The 12865-nt window shown below is 42.6% G+C and overlaps 1 pseudogene across 1 annotated transcript; it reads right to left on the bottom strand.

The window, feature by feature from the left end:
* Window positions 1–11356: 11356 nt before the first annotated feature.
* Window positions 11357–12603, bottom strand: LOC308438681 (alpha-enolase-like; annotated as a pseudogene). Its single transcript has one exon. The product of its transcript is annotated as an alpha-enolase-like (transcript).
* Window positions 12604–12865: the final 262 nt, after the last annotated feature.

Below are 12865 nucleotides of genomic sequence, written 5' to 3'. Positions count from 1 at the left end.
AGCAAGCATTTTGAGTACAGTGTTGAAGAGGAGATGGGTGGGGACATCATCCCTGTTTCATTTCTGATTTCAATGAGATTTCTTTAAGTTTTTCTCCACTTAGGATACTTTTAGCCATGAATTCCTCATAATTTATTATATTGACGTTTGTTCTTTCTATATTATCTAGGATGTTTTAAAATCAATTGCTTGACAAAAGTTTGATTTGTATTACATATCTTATCAAGCACATCCTGTGCAGTTGGGGCATTCAACCTTCTTCCTAAAAGTGATAACACATGACCTGTTGTTTTATGAGAGCAGCAGTCCCCAGCCTTCCAGGAAGTCATCTGTCCTTGGGCGAGCGGGGCTTACAGGTCAGAGGCATGTTTGCTGTACGGATCTCTTAAGCACACTTAAAACATAACTTTCGTCCTAACAGTTTACTCACCGGATCTAATGGGCAACAGAAGAACAGGTGAACTCCAAGCAGCTATAGCTTCGCAAAGTCGCTCTCCATTGTGGACGGCTTTCTCAGTGAGGCTGTATCATGGAGTTCCATCGGTAATTAACCTTCCTTCTCTACACCCAAGCCTTCTCTGAGCATGTGCAATGAGGAGGGAGGAGGCAGTGATAGAATCCCTATGACCCTGTCTCTAGGCATTGCTAACCCATCACCATTAGCCAGCAGTTACTGTGTTCTAATTATTTTCTTCATTAAAGTCAACTTTATTCACATCTTCCTGGCAATTACATCAGGCCAGGAAGAATATCTACACCACAGCTATACATTTTGCTCTTTGAAATATACAACCCACTGAACCCAGTATTTTTCAGTGTATTTTCATCTGGTCTCATATGTAGTCGCCAATGTGCGGGTTCCGGCACTTTTCAGAGCATCATTTTTCTGTTTTACTTTTACTCATTTATTCTTTTATATGTTGCACCCTGACCACAGTTTCCCCTCCCCACTCTTCTCCCAAGTACCCTCTCACCCCTCCCCATCCACCCCTCCTCCATTTCCCTTCAGAAAAGGACAAATCTCCAAGGGATAAAAAGTTGCAATGAGATTAGGCACCTCCAGCATGTTAAGGCTGGACAAGGCAACCGGATAGGTGGACAAGGGTCCCCAACTTAGGCAAAAGCATCCGAAGCGGTCCCTGCTGCCTCGGCTAGGAGCCCAGAGAAACACAAAAGCTCCACAGCTATAACATTCATTCCAAGGGCCTAGACTAGGCTCATTCGCGCGTCCCGACTCGTGGTTCGGTCCCAGTGAGCTATGAGTCCGGGTTAGTATCCCTTTGTATATGACTCCGAGGATCCTGCCCTCTTGGACAGGATTCCTCCAACTCCGCCTAACGTTTGGCTGTATGTCTCTGCATCCCTTTCCATCAGCTGCTGGATGAATCTCTGTGGTGAAAACTGGGCTAGCCACCAGTCTATGGGTACCGCAGATTATCATTTGGTATTTCACTGGCTCCCTCCCTCCTCCGTTCCTTTTGGTTTGATCCTAGGTCTCTGCGCCTTCCGGCTTCTGGTCTCTAGTCCTCCAGACTGTCAGGAATGAGCTCCCTCTAGTGGCCTGGGTCTCAAGGACCAGTCATTGGTTCCGCCACCTCTATTCACCCTAGCACAGAATGCTGGCAGAACAAATGGCAGGTCTAAAGTTGTGCCTCGGTTGGTCTCCCAGTCCCTCCGCTGGAAGTCTTGTCTGGTTTGGAGTTGGCTGTTCCCCTAAACAATGTTTTTACTATGGCGCCTATGTAGAATAACAAGATAATGTTTTCCTAATACAACCTTGATTATGGACATTCTTCTGTATATAATATTTACATTATTCATCCATAAACATGAAGTTGGGCAAATAGAAACTGGATTCCTGTTGATTTGGGCAGGCTTGCAACTGTAGAAGCAGACATTTATTTTAGTGTGAGACATGTGTTCCCAAGGGAGAAGCACATCCTGGCTACGGAACTGCTCTTACTGGTCAGGTCCTGGAGGAAAACGTAGTAGTGACAAGCCTGGTCTTCAGCTCCAACATTAATAGGTACACTGGAGAATAGCTCTCGATCTTTGTACAATAAGGCCACCTATTCCTTACTCATTAAAAGGTGTCTGTTGCGTTTCCCATAGAGTTCCAAGGGTTCTAAGAGTTTATCGTCTCAATGTATTCCACCCAGGTCTCTACTGGGGTGCACGGTGTCTCCAGAGGGTGACGACAACCTGAAAGAGTCATGTACAACTGTCTCAAGTCTCGACTCTGGTTCCTTCCAGAGCGGACTTTCCTTTATCCAAAGTGCCATTTATAACTCCTTTAAAAAGATTTATTTAATTTTATAGTATGTGTGTGTTTTCTCTCTCACAACTTTATTTTTTTAAAAAGAGGGATACATATACAGATTTTTAAAGGCATTTTGGCATATGAGTATTTTTTGTCAGTACTCAATTCTTTTAGAGGTTTGATAAGCATGCATCGAAATCCCACTAGTTACCACAAGTATGAAGTACATGTAGGGACAGAAGGTAACACGGAAACAGATTTCTTGGTGAGTATAGATTAAGCATAATGATCTTTGAATACCAAAAATTGCCACAAGGCTATATTCTTAGCTCTTGGATTATTAGTGATTTAAGGTCCAGGTGTACCACTGTTGGTGTGTGAGTGTTTTGCCTGCATGTATGTCTCTGCCATACGCATGTTTGGTGCCTTCAGTATCCACTGAGTCCCCTGGAACTGGAGATACAGGTTTCAGCAGCTCCAACTGTAGGTGCTGGCGATTGATCATAGGACCTCTGGGAGAGTGGTCAATGCTCTTAACCACCGAACCATCGCTCCAGCCATGTGTAACTCTTAATTAAAACCAAAACTTGACCAAAATTGAACATTTTTTGATGCTATATATGTGTCCTATCTATTTAATATGAATGTTCAAACACATCACAGCACTTTTTTTAATGTGAGGTGTTAGGTCGTTCATAATATGTGATAAATTGCCTCTCTAAAATTCTAAAGTAACTGAATCAATTGAATAAAAAAATGCTGACTCCAACAGTTTTCAATAAAGAATTATGGAGTTGCACTTTTATTTTTATATTCTTTTTGTTCTGTAATTTTTTTTCTGCGCGGATATGACGTGTTAGGACGGTTTCCACCCTTGACTTACCCTCCTCCAGTTTCATTCAAATCCTTCTCCTAACATGACTCTCTTACCATCTTCATATTTTCTTTCATGTGTGTGTGTGTGTGTGTGTGTGTGTGTGTGTGTGTGTGTGTGTGTGATATCTTCATATGAGTGGCACTTGCCTTTAATACCAACACTCAGGTGGTAGAGATTGCCAACTTTGAGGCCATACTGGTCTACGAAGGGAATTCTAGGGCAGCCAGGATGACACGGAGAAACCCTGTCTTGAAAGATACTGTATGTATTCCACTTACTGTCACCTTTATTGGTTGGTGTGAGGTCATCCACTGGACCATGGGCAACCTACCAGTGCTGCATCCCCAGAGAAAGACTACTGTCTTTTGGATAGCTGCCATCAAGTTTTAGTAGCTCTCGAGCTAGGAATAAGGTGCCATGAGCCCGTGTCATACCCCTGCTGGAATTTTGACTGGAATGGTCTTGTGCTGGCTTTAGGCAGGTAACCGTGGCGGCTGTGAGTGCAGTAGCGGAGTCTACATAGACAAAATACAGCTCGTGCTCTTGCGTAGCCTCTGGCTCTTACATCCTTCCTGCCTCCTTACCTCCTATGTCCCCTCTGTCCTCACAATCATTTGTTCTCAGCTTTGGTTACTGTCTACCCATATAACACGTCAGAACCTGTTGTCTCTTTTAATTTTAATTTGTTACTAACTGCTAACCATTGGGTTTCTAAGGGGCCTTTTCATGAATCCTACATTTTAGTTAACCTGAACCTTATCTTCTTTTCCCCATTCTCATTTGAACCATAAACCCCAGGTTAGAGGTGTTTAAATCAGATTTCAAGATAATCTGTTTCTGTTTGGCTTTTTCATACAAGCACCCTTTTGGTAAACACTCACCGTACCCCTGAGTTTCCCCAGATTCCCATCTTCCTCCCAACTTAGACATTTGTATTGTTAGTATTGAACTTGTCCTTAGTTCGTCCTATGCACCACTCCCTCACATTGCTCAATGAACTTCCTACTAGTCCCATTCTAGTTGCCAGGCTTCTACGAATATTCCACGTTAAACAGACAAAGCAAAAGTCTTGGAAGCACAATCTGCATATGAGAAAGAAATGTGGTATTTGTCTTTCTGAGTCCGAGTTGCCCCACTTAGTATAATTATTTTCCAGTTAGTTCCATATACTTCCTGAAGTTTCTCAGTAACTCATTTTACTTTATATTAAATAAAACTCCATTCTGTATATGCATCTTATTTTTCTTTTGTATTTAGGTTTATTCCATTTCCTAACTATTGTGAACAGAACAGCACATGACCACAAATACATAAGAATCTCTACAGTAGGATGTAAGGTCATTTGGGCATATGCACAAAGGAGAAAAGACTCTTATAGTGGCTTTAGTTGGAGTTTTTAGAGAAGCCCCTCCAGATTGATTTCCAAAGGAGTTGCATTAGTTTAAAGTGTCTCCAACAGTGCGTAGGAGTTGCTCTTTTTCCATGTCAGTGTTTATAATATTTGCTGATATAACCATCACACACATGCTTTACTCTTGGGATGTAGACATGGAAGATTATAGTGATGCAGGAGTTTAGATTGCAGGAGTTAATTATATGAGAAATAGAAGGCAAGTAAGGTGTGGTCTCTCACTGTTCTCTTAAAGGCAGCTTAAGCAAACAGGCTGAACGCACAATACGATTGGACTCTTAAGTTTCAACTGACCTCAAAGTCTATTATTACCGCTGGTTGTGAAGTCCAGCAAAAGTTTCAGTATTTTAGAAGGTAAGAGAGATTTTCATCATAACAAATTCCCATGGGTTTTGGTATTCAGGTTTGAAAGCTGCCCTTCTGTTTCTTTCTTTCTTTCTTTCTTTCTTTCTTTTTTTTCAACATAACTATTTGAGTAGCATTAGCTTTACCTCTTAATTTCTGGTAGACTTCTGCAGACCATCTGGTCCTGAGCTGCTTATAGCTGAGAGTTTTATTATTGCCTGGATGTCATTTCTGATTATATATTTATTCATAGTATTTGTTTCCTCTGGTTTAATTATAGTTTGACATATGTTTGTATAAGTTCATCCATTCCTGTTGTTTTTCTAATTTAGTTGGGAATAGATTTTTAAGGCATGTAGTCATGCTGGCCTGAATTCATTTGTACATGTTGTGATGTCTTCTTTTTCATCACTTCTTACACTAATTTGGATCTTCTCTAGTTTTTTGTTCATTATTTGTTTAATGGTTTATCAATCTTGTTTATCTTTTCGAAAAATAACTCTATTTTTATTTGTTTTAAAGTTTTTATTTAATTGGAGCCCTGGTTTTTATTATCTTCTTGGCTAATTATATGGGTGTTATATATTCTTGTTTGTCCCTGAACTTATGTTTAATCATTAAGTTATGTAATATCTCTCTATTTTTTATTTCATTTAATACTGTAAACTTTCCTCATAGGGCTGCTTTTATATGTCACATTGATTTTCATATGTTCTGTTTTCATTTTAATTCAATTTTAGATATTTTCTTTTGGTTTCCTTCTTTATTTCTTCAGTGGTGCATTCATCATTCAATGGTGTATTATTTAATCTCAATGAGATACATTTTTAGTTTTTCTTAGTTACATACGTACTTACTTGTAGATGATAGCTTTATTCCATTGTAGTCAGGTGGAAAGTAGGGTATGATGTAAGATTTTCGTTGTGTCCTGATAAGGAATTAATTTCAAAAATTCAATAGGCTACTACAAAGAATGTGTGTTTTTTTTTTTTTTTTTTTTTGCATAGGTGTGTACTGGCTAGTTTTGTGTCAACTTGACACAGCTGGAGTTATCACAGAGAAAGGAGCCTCAGTTGAGGAAATGCCTCTAAGAGATTCAGCTGTAAGGCATTTTCTCAACTAGTGATCAAGGAGGGAGGGCCCAGCCCATTGTGGATGGTGCCATCCCTGGGCTGGTAGACATGTGTTCTATAAAAAAGCAAGTTGAGCAAGCCAGGGGAAGCAAGCCAGTAAGTAACATCCCTCCATGGCTTCTGCATCAGCTCCTGCTTCCTGACTTGCTTAAGTTCCAGTCCTGACTTTCTCTGGTAATAAAGAGCAATGCGAAAGTGTAAGCTGAATAAACCCTTTCCTCCCCAAGTTGCTTCTTGGTTGTGATATTTGTGCAGCAATAGAAACCCTGACTAAGTCAGGGTGGGATATCCTGAAGATGTCTGTCGGGTCCATTTTATTTATGATATCATTTAACGTCACTGTTTCTTTGTTTAGTTTTTGTCTAGATGACCTGTCTTTTAGTGAAAGTGTGTACTGAAGTGAACTGCTATCAATGTCTTAAGAGTAATCAGTGTCTTTTCCTATACCCATGTTTGTTTGATCCAATTCAGTATATGTATATTTAAAATTAATACCTTCTTGAATATGAAGTGACCTTCTTTTTCTTGATTGATTGATTTTATCAGCTTTAAAAATAGCTATGCCTGTTTATTTCTTAGTTCTATTTGTTTGAATAACATTTTCCCCCATCCTCTTAGCCTAAGGTAGGATCTTAGCTAGGGGTTCCATTGCTGTGAAGAGACACCATGGCTGAGACTACGCTTACAAATACAAACATTTAATTGGGGCTGGCATATAATTTTAGATGTTTAGTCTCTTATGATCATGGCACAAAATGCTTTTAGGCAGCATGCAGGTAGACGTGGTTTTGGGGGAACAGAGTTCTACATTTTGATCTGAAGGCAGCCGGGAAAAGACTGGATGCGTTTCACACTGGGTATAGCTTGAGCATTTTAGACATCAAATCTCTGCCTTCGCAGTGACACAGTCTTGCTAACAAGGCCATAGCTCCTTTAATAAAGCCATTGCTCCCTATGGCCAAGCATTCAAACACATTCAAACCTATTCAAGCCACCAAATTCCACTCACTGGCTCCTGTAGACTCATAACAATAACTTAATGCAAAATGCATTTCGTCCACTTCCAACAGCCCCCATAATCTATCACAGTCTCAAACAATGTTTAAAAGTTCAAAGTTCAAAGTCTTTTCTGAGATTCATGCAATCTCTTAGCTATAATCCCCTATAATATAAAAATCAAAAATAAGTCACATAGTTCTAACATTACGGCACCGGATATGCATTGCTGTACCGAAACACAGGGAAGGGAACATAGTGAAGAAATACTGAAAATAATCACACCGAAAACCAGCTGGGTCAACTCCAAACTCTGTATCTTTACGTCACTTTTCAAAATACTCTTTAGCTTTCCAAGCCCTTTCAGCTGTGTTGACTGTAACACACTTCTTTCTCTTGGCTGGTTCCACTTCCTGTAGAACAACTTTCCCCTGCAGGCACCCCATGGCTCTGACACCTCTAATATAATAGGGTCTCCAAGGCAAACAGGCTTTACCTACACAGCTTTATACCAGGGCTTCTCTCAGCAAAGAAATCAGCATTTGAATAACACAAATATAACCTATAAATAGTGTCCAAAAGCAGTATGCCTATATATGACCCTATTAACCTCCCCTCATATTTTCATACATATATCATAACTTCAAAAAGACAGGTTGAATGCCAGCTCCTTACTTGGTTGAGTATCACAAATTCTCAACATGTGCAATTGTTAACTTTAGGTGTACACCTCACTAGATTTGGGGATTTCTACATAATTAATGGTTATATTAATTCTGGGCATAATGGGGACAATGTGGAAGGAATGGGCTTCTGAATCTGGGGACTGAGGAATAAAGGTTTGCCCTGATTGGATGGTTTGCTCTCTTGGATTGTGTATCTCACCGTTAGAGCTCTGTTTTCTCTGGATATTTGACTCTGAAACTCACGCCAACAGTTTCAAACCAGGATTGAACCGCTGGATCAGTTCTCTCGTTTTCACATGACACGGCGGCGAGAGATCTGACTCAATAATTATGGGAACTAATGTCTTTACTATGTCTTCCCTCAACTGTCTGCCTGTCATCCACCCATAACATTGCTTCTGTTCCAGTGAAGAACTCTAATTAATTACTCTGTGACCTAGCACCAGACAACTGTTGTCTTAGCTTTAGACACAAGACAAACAATGCCAGGTACAAACACCATAGTACTAACGACTGGGTTAACTTTGAACACAGAGGGGACCCTGAGCACTGTCCATTTTGGTAACTGCTCATGAAAAGGTCCATGTACCACCAAAGGCTGAGAAGGCTCATCTACAAAGGCAGGCTCACTGTATCGATAGACTGATCCTTGCAATCTTGACTCTAGAAGGGCAAATGAGCTATTCTTCAAGGGTGTAAACAGACAGGGTGGTGGTCCACCTAAGAAGAAGAGCTTCTGGAACAGAATTCTGAGCCTCAGAAGGGATTGTAGGAGACCTCCGAGCTATAAATTGAACCATCTTTCAAGCAATACAAAGCCTTACATTAAGGCTTTCTTGCATTAAGGACATGAACTTCCAACGTGTGATATCAGTTTGAGAGGACCAGCAGTCTCAACTAACCTGGACCGTCAGATCACTGGACCACCACCAGGCAGCATACACCAGCTGATATGTGGCCCCCAGTACATATACAGAAGAGGATTCTTGGGTCTGGGTTCAGTCAGAGAAGATGCACCTAACCCTCAAGAGACTAGAAGCCCCAGGGAGTTTAGAGGTCTGTGGGGGTGGAATGGGGACATCCTTGTGGAGACAGGGAAGAGGGGGTCAGAGAGGAGATAATGAGAGGGGGAAAAGTAGGAGGGTGGACCAGGAAGAGAATAAAATCTTGAGTGTAAAAATAAAAAATTTAAAAAGCTATTCATTTCATATTTTCTCTACCCCCTTCACAATAGTTAACATAATGAGGAAAAGGGGCTTTATAATATTTTCTGTATACATTGGTACTATAGAAAATAGATTTTAATGATGATTTTTTAAAAAATCCTGCTGCTCATAAATATGAACTCTTTGTTGCTGTTTATAAAAGCAGCCTCACATTGAGAGCTCATTAGTAGTTTGAACTTAATTTTGTCAAAGGAAATAGTCACGAGAGATTATGTTTCATCTTTAATACGGCTGTTCAGCAACAATGCCATTATCCTGAATTTCAGATGAATTTAATTGAAACTTAATGCACAAAATTAGTTGTTTTGTGCAATTAGAATTCCATTTAAATGGGTTAGAAAATGAATAGGGTAGTAAACTCACGATTTTTTTCATGAATGATTTGCTAGGCCTCCTTGTTCCTACATTTTCTCTCCATATTAAAAGATGTTTTTTCTTAGTTTAATAGGATTTTCACTTTACAATTCTATCTCCCTACACAATATATACCCAGCACCTCCAAGGAGGTGACTGGGAAATGGAGCTGCCCAGTGGGCGTCAGTTACAGAAAAATAAAGTTGAAGCTCTCTGGATCCACTATGTCAGCCTTTTACATATTCTTCCATTCTTCAGATGAGGAGGATCCCAGTCACATCTACTAAAGAGAACTCAAGGTCTTCAACACCATCCTGTGTTAAAGACTGCAGATGAGGATCAGCAAGTCCATTTAGCCAAAAACAGTGGCCCTCTGGAGTCCGCTCCTGAAGAAAAAGGAAGTGTTGTCCAGCCAGTAAGTAGTACTGACATTCTCGAAGTCTTGTGCATAAGAACACGTTTCCAGGTGATGTCCTTAAATGGGGCGAATCCCAGTGCCTGCTGGCTTACATTTACATTAAATTACATTAAAAATTTCCAATAATAAACTTCTTTGACGTGTGTGCTGGCCAACTTTTATGTCAACTTAACCCAAACCCAATTCATCTGGGGAAGAGAAAATGTCAACTGAGAAAATCTACCTAGGCTTGGAGTGTGTTTTCTTGTATAATGATTGATATGGGACAGCCCAGCTCCCTGTGGGCAGTGCCACCCCTGGGCAGGAGATCCTGAGTGCTTTGAAAATACAGGATGAATAACCAGAAGGAGCCAGACAGTAAGCAGCACTCCTCCACGGCCTCTGTGTCCAGGTTCCTGCTCTGACTTCCCTCAGTGAAGAGCTGTGATGTGGAACTGTAACACCTTTCTTCCCAAGTTTATTTTGTTAAGGTGTTTGTGGTGGTTTAATAAGAATGGACCCCAGAGGTTCATAGGTTTGACTGCATAGCATCAGGAAGTGCCTCTAGTTGGGAGGGATTAGGAGGTATGGCCTTGTTGGAGTGGGCGTGGCCTTGTAGGAGGAAATGTTTAAATGGGGTGTGAGGTTTGAAGTTTCAAAAGCTTAAGTCAGGCCCAGCTGCTCTCCCCTTTCCTGCTGCCTACAGATCCAGAGGTAGAACTCTCAACTGCCTCTCCAGTACCATGACTGTTTGCATGCCCCCAGGCCTTTTTTTTTTTTTTTTTTTTTTTAAACAAGCTGAAAATGGACCAAACCTCTGAAATTGTAAGCAAATCCCAATTAAATGATTTCATGGTGTCTCTTAGAAGCAATTGAACACTGACGAAGATGGTGTTATCACAGCAATAAAACCCCTAAGACAATATGCATGATATTTTGTCTGCACAAGTGTATATGTATCTCATGAGTGCCTTTGGTTCAAAAGAGGGCATCAGATCCCCTTGAACTGAAGTTACAGATGGTTGTGACCCGCTATGTGAGTGCTGGGAACCAAACCCTAGACCTTCATATGAGCAGAGATCTTAATTTCTGAGCCATCTATCCAGCCCCTGCCAAAATATTCACAGGGGCCAGCTTGAAGTCTGCCCCTTGACAGGCTGCTGAGTGCCCATTTCGTGTCCTTCCTCTGTTTATGCTGCCCCCGCGGCCACACCCACTTCCGGCCCACTGCAGTCTTAAGAGTGGTCAGGCCAATGTGGGTCTTCTCGTATGATAAAAGCTGGGGCAAGGGCCTTGGGAATAATTACCATTTATCTTTAAGATTTTACCATCTATTGGGAAATAGCTCCATTTTCAACTTTTGGGGGGGTGGCGGCTTAGACTTTTAGTTTTGCATGTAAACCACTGGGGAGTCTTGACGGTGGGCACCCTAGAGATTGCACTGGTGTTCAGAGTGCTCCGGATACTAGCTGGGAAGTCGGGCGGTAGAAACAATGATTCAGACTGACCACATGATTACAAGGCTGGACTCCAGCAGGCAGGGCTCTGGGTGGTCAGGCGTGGACCTCTAAGGAGCAGGGACATGGGAGGGGTGAGCACTGGGCTGGCCTTGAGCCGCCTGGATGACATCAGGGACAGAGCTTGTGGCTGGAGGCATCACCAGTCCGTGCTTTACTTGGTTCCTGAAGGACCTGCTAGCAAGCTTGGCTTTGCTGCCCAGCTTGTCCTCGACTCTAAAGACTGAGACTGAGTCCTTAAATTCCTCTGCCTGAGCCCCAGGCGCTCAGATCGGCAAGGGGGACCAGTGTTGATCTGCCCAGTGCAGAGCCCCACCACCAGGTCAGCAATGAACGTGTCCTTAGTCTCCCCAGATCGATGGGCCACCATGACACCCCAGCCATTGGACTGGGCCAGCCAACTTACACGCCTGCAGAGACTCGGCCACAGAGCGGATCTGGTTCACTTTGGACAGGAGGCAGTTGCAGGACTTCTAGCCCATAGCCTTGGCAATCCGCTTAGGGCTGGTCACTGTGAAGTCATCCCCTACGACCTGGATGCCCATACTAGCTGTGAACTTCTGCCAAGCGTCCCAGCCGTCCTGGTCAAATGGGTCTACAATGGACGCCACTGGGTAGTTCTGGATGAAGGACTGGTACAGACAGGTCAGCCAGCTGGTCGGGTGTGATGTACCGGCTGGGGTCATCCAGAGACTTGAAATCCAGGTCACACTTGCCAGCCCTGTAGAACTCGGAGGCAGCTACATCTTTGCCAGTGACAACCTGGTCGGTGTAGCCGGGTCCTTTGCAGTTGCAGTCTTGAGCTGCTCCTTCTTGATGACATTCTTCAGGTTGAGGCAAAGCTCTGCTCCAATGCACATGGCTTCCCGGAAAATGGATGCCCCCGCAGGCAGGATCATGAACTCTTACATGGCCAGCTTGTTGCCAGTGTGAGAACCGTGGTTCTCACATTAAAAGCTGGGACCAGCAGGATGACTTTAAAGTCATCGCCAGCCAAGAAAGCAATGTGATGGTAAAGGCGCACCCCGTTTTCCAAGGCTCCAGATTTGCAGACAGCCAGGGACACTCCCAGGATGGCATTTGCACCAAATTTGGGTTTAATTCTCGGTGCGGTCCATCCCGATCATCAGCTGGTCCACCTTCTCTTGCTCCACAGCATTCACTTTCTTGCTAACCAGAGCAGGTGCAATAGTGTTGATGTGGAACAGCCTTAGAGACGCCCTTCCCCACGACGCGGGTCTTATCGTTCATTGTCTTGTCTTCATAGATGCCAGTGGACGCACCGCCGGGCGCCGCAGCTCAGAAGAGACCCTTTGCTGTGTAGAGATGCAGCTCAACAGTGGGATTCCCACGGGAGGCAAAGATCTCTCTGGCGTGGATCCTGAGAATAGACATGGTGGATTTCTGGTGGTCGGATCGCTGTGAAGGAAGGAAAGAGGATTCTGTAGACACCCAAGAGAGCCTTAAGGACAGACGTGAGCGCGACCCTGTATCGGAGCAGGACTCCACTTTCAGTTTTAAATCAAGTGTTTTCATTCTGTGAGCAATTAAGTTCCCTCGTTACTGATGAGCTAGGGAATGAGATAGCATAGATGAATGCTAGTTTCATTCATCTCTTACCGCAAGCTACGACGATGATGTTTGCTTTCTTTTCTTTTTGTTT

The sequence above is a fragment of the Micromys minutus genome (assembly GCF_963924665.1).
Source record: "Micromys minutus genome assembly, chromosome: 28".
Classification (NCBI taxonomy): domain Eukaryota; kingdom Metazoa; phylum Chordata; class Mammalia; order Rodentia; family Muridae; genus Micromys; species Micromys minutus.
This window is presented reverse-complemented; position numbering and strand designations above follow the sequence as displayed.